The sequence below is a fragment of the Elephantulus edwardii genome, unplaced genomic scaffold, assembly GCF_000299155.1.
Source record: "Elephantulus edwardii isolate Elephantulus edwardi_28Jun2011 unplaced genomic scaffold, EleEdw1.0 scaffold00092, whole genome shotgun sequence".
NCBI lineage: Eukaryota > Metazoa > Chordata > Mammalia > Macroscelidea > Macroscelididae > Elephantulus > Elephantulus edwardii.
The window spans coordinates 686,463-691,294 of record NW_006399842.1 but is presented as its reverse complement, the minus strand read 5'-3'; positions in this window follow the sequence as shown (position 1 = coordinate 691,294).

Sequence of the window (4,832 nt, the reverse complement as noted above, 5' to 3'; positions counted from 1 at the left end):
TCAGTGGACAGGGTGGCATTAGATTTCAAGTCTACCTGGCTACATCCCATACTCTTTATCATTCCATTTACACATAATCACATTTTATGGTGGAATTTTATTTATTTTTACATTGGATATGGGACTGACTTTAGAAGGTAACAGCCTCCAGGTATATGGTGTTAGTGGCTCGTAATTATAAATATCATCTGAATTACAGCATCATTTAGCTAGAACTGTGCTCTTCCCCGAGGCTCTCGTATCTTTCCACGATCAAAGTCCTTGGAAACGTAATGTGTAACTTGTGTTAATGCAGAATAGGGGGTGGCATTTTCCAGATTTTTAGTTCTGTAACAGGGAAGACCTTAAACCTCAACCATCTTTCAGACTCACATTAAAGTGGATCTTAATTGGTAATCAGTACATAAAGAACCAAAGAAAATTTTAATTAAATGCTGTCTTGTGAATTTTCCAGTTGTTTTATGGCTGTTGAAATGGTTTTCTTATTTAGCTTAACATCCTCTTCCAGTACTCTGACCTCCCTCTTGACAGTACAATCTTCTTGAGATTTTATGCCTTTTCTCATATTAGCATCAATAAGGTTGAGGCTATTGCAGCATTCTCTTAACTCTGTTTCCTGTTTTCTAAGAGGCCTTCTGGTGCAGTGGTAAGAGCATGAATTTGGGCAAGTTCTTTAAATCTCTGTGAGCCTCAGTTTCTTTGTCTGATTAAATAGGACAAAAATGAATACTTACTTGTAGCAATGTGTATTAGTGGTGTGGTGTACAGAGAGTCGTGCTGTTAACCCAAAGGCTAAGCCTCTCTGGTGATTTGAATCCATCAGTGACTCTGAGTGAGAAAAGATGGGCAGTCTTTTCTCGTGGGATTTAAAACAATAGAGCTTTGACAGTGAGTTTGATTTTTGAATGACTGAAACAGCATATCAACAGGGAACTGCCAGATGTGTAGGCTGGGATTAGAAGAGGCCATGGTACTAGGGATATTATAGCTAATGTTAGATGGATTTTGGCCAAAATCAGAGACTACCAGAGTAATGTCTACCTGTGTTTCATTGACTATGCAAAGTGTCAATGACTGTGTGGGTCACAACAAACTGGCCGACTCTGAGAAGAATGGGAATCCGAGAACATTTGGTTGTGCTTATGTGAAACTTATACCTGGACGAGGAGGCAGTCATTGGAATGGAGTAAGGAAACACTGCATGGTTCAAAATCAGTAGGGGTGTATACCAGGGATGTATCCTATCTCCATACCTTTTCAATCTATATGCAGAACAGATCATCCAGGAGGCTGGGCTCTATGATGAGGAGTGTGGCATCAGGATTGGAGGAGAACTTATCAACAACATGTGTTATGCAGATGACACAACCCTGCTTGCTAAAACAGAGGAAGACTTGAAGCACTTGCTGCAGAAGGTCAAAGACTGCAGATTTAAATATAAATTGAAGCTCAACATCAAGAAAACAAAGATTATCACCACTGGGCTAATGGGCAGCATCATGATAGATGAAGAGATTGAGATTGTTAACAGCTTTAGTTTCTTGGCTCCACAATCAACACTCTTGGTACCAACAACCAGGAAATCAAAAGATGAGTTGCATTGGGAAAGTCTGCTGTCAGGGACCTCTCCAGAGTACTGAAGAGCAATGGTGTCAGTCTGGAGACTAAAGTGTGCCTAATCCAGGCCATCCTCTTTGCAGTTACATGCTGTGCGTCAGAAGGCTGAACAATGACTAGGGATGATAGAAGAAAAATTGATGCCTTTGAACTGTGATGCTGGAGGAGAATATTGAATATACCATGGACTGTCAGGAAAACAAATAGGTTCATCCTAGAGAGGGTGAAACCAGGCTGCCCCTTGGAGGCAAGGATTCTGAGCCTTCGTCTGACATACTTTGTGCATGTTGCAAGGAGGGACCAGTTCTTGGAGAGGGACATTATGCTTGAGAGGGTGGAGGGACAGACAACGCAAGAGAGGAAGACCCTCGATGAGAGGATTGACTCAGGGACTGGGGTAATGAGGATATGTGTGTCAGAGACAATAAGATTGGCACAGGATAGAGCATGTTTCAGGGCTTTTGTACATAGGGTCACTATGAGTCACAAGGGATCAATGACACATAACAACAACAGGCCTGTTTGTTGTGGGGGTGATGATTATTTGCCATCAAATTGGCCACCAACTCATGGTGATCTCATGCATGATGGAATAAAATGCTACCCAGTCCTACGTCGTCCTTATGCTCAGTTTTAAATTGGAGCTTGTGGACCTTAGGATTTTCATTGACTAACTTTTTGGGAATGTATCACCATGCCTTTTTTCTTGGTTTGCCTTAACATGGAAATTCTGCTGAAATCTGGTCAGCTTTACAATAATATAGACGATTCAGCTAGGACTTGAATCTAGGTCTCCTGCATGGAAGTCAGGTTTTTACTACTGAGCCACCAATGTCCTCTGTTTTTCTGTACCGTCAAATTGATTCCAACTTGATAGGACAAAGCAGAACTGCCCCAAAGGGTTTCCTAGGCAGTAATCTTTACGGGAACAGTTTGCTAGTTCTTTTCTCTCACATAGCTGCCAGTAGGTTTAAACTGCTAATCCTTCAATTAGGAGCTGGGTATGTAACAATTGTACCACTATGTTCCTTCAGGCCCTCAATAGCACCTACTGAAGTGTTAGGCAGAGATAAGTGCCCAAGAAGAGAATTAGTAGTGGGGGCAAGAACTGAATCAAATGGGAATGAACTCATTACTCAAAAGGCTGCTACTGTGTAAATTTCTGTTATTTCCATTGTCACTGAAGGATAGACGCATGGACTCTACGGCTATGTCTTAAAGAATAAACTAGTAGGGTCCTTAAATTTCTTATTTGCCTATTAAGAGATTATATATGAACATGAATACTGCTTTGTGGATGATATCTTGAAGAGAATTTTTTCTACTTTAGAGGAAGCACCAGTTAGTTACATGACACCTTTTAATCTCAGTCATAAAATGTGTAAAAAGACAAACTTTTAAATTGTATTAAGTATTACCCATAATCAATAGATATTAGAAATGTTAAACTTATTCACTATAATATCACTTCAGATGCATTTAATTTTAAACACTGACGTGAGGTAGAAGATTAAAAAAAGTAATATAAAATAAATAAATAAAAGTATTTACCTTTATTCAGTATACTTAATGAAAATTCTCACTCATTGCTTTTGATCTGAAACTGACTCATAACTGACCCTCCAGCCAGTTTTCCGAGACTATAAAATTAAATGAGAAAAGATTGCCCATTTTTATCGTGTACAGTCATTAGTGCATTTGAATTGCCAGAGAGGTGCTACCTTTGGGTTGGCAGTACAACTCCTTATGGACAGGGGAGTTTTAAAAAAGGCTTTCAGGCTGCTTTTAAAGGAGAAATCTAACCTAATTAAAATTACTTCTTCCCCTCTAGTTTTAGGTGTAGAAAAAAGGTGATGATGTTGTTGTTGCTATTATGTGCCATCTCGTTGACTATGACTCATAGGAACCCTATGTGAATCCTGCTCTCTTTAGAGCCAATCTCACTGTCTCTGACACATCTACCCTCATTACCCCAGTTATTGTGTCAATCCATTTCATCCAGGGTCTTCCTCTCCTGCATTATCCCTCAACCCTTCTAAGCATGACATCCCTCTCCAAGGACTGGTCCTTCCTGGCTATATGCCCAAAATATGTGAGATGGAGTCAGAATCCTTGCTTCCGAGGAGGAGCTTGGTTTCACCCACTCTAGGACAGACCTGTTAATTTTTGTGGCAGTCCATGGTATTTTCAATACTGTTTTCCAGCACCACAACTCAAAGGCATCACTTCTGTCATCTTTGGTCATTGTCCAACTCTCTGATGAGTAGCAAGTAATTGTGAAGACCATTGCCTGGATCAGGAACACTTTAGAGTCTAGACTGACATCCTTGTTCTTCAGTATTCTGGAGAGGTTCCTGACAGAAGATTGTCCTAATGCAATTCTTATGATTTCCTGACTGCTGGTGCCAAGAATATTGATTGTGGAACTAAGCAAGCTGAAACTGGTAACAGTCACAATCTCTTCTCCATCTATCATGATGCTGACAGTTGGCCCAGTGGCGAGAATTTTCATTTTCTTGATGTTCAGCTTCAGTTGACATTGCAAACTACAGTCCTTGCCCCTCTGCAGTAAATGCTTCAGGCCCTCCTCAGTTTCAGCAAGCCAGGTTGTGTCATCTGCGTAATGCAGGTTGTTGATGAGTTTTCCTCCAATCTTGATGCCACATTCTCCCTCCGAAAGTCCAGCTTCCCAAATGATCTCTTCTGCATACAGATTGAAAAAGTACAGAGACAGGACAGATCCCTGATACACTTCTTTTCTGATTTTGAACCGTGCAATGTTTCTTTGCTCCATTCTGATGACTGCCTCCTGGTCCAATTAAAGGTTTCTCATGAGCACCATCAGATGTTCTGGGATTCCCATTATTCTCAAGGTTAGGCACAATTTATTGTGATCCACTTAGTCAAACGCCCTTGCATAGTCAATCCAACACAGACATCCCTGATTTATGCTCTAAAATATTTATAAAGATTGTATATATCAGCACACAAAAATTAGATTATGGTTGTTGTTATGTGCTGTCGAGTCGCTTGCCACTCATAGCGACCCTACGTACAACAGCCCTAAACTCGGCCTCTGTCCTGTACCAATCGCACTGTCTCTGATATACCCATCCCAATTACCCCAGTCACTGAATCAATCCACCTCATAGAGGGCCTTCCCCTTCTGCGCTGTCCCTCCACCCTCCCAAGCATGATGTCCTTCTCCAAGGACC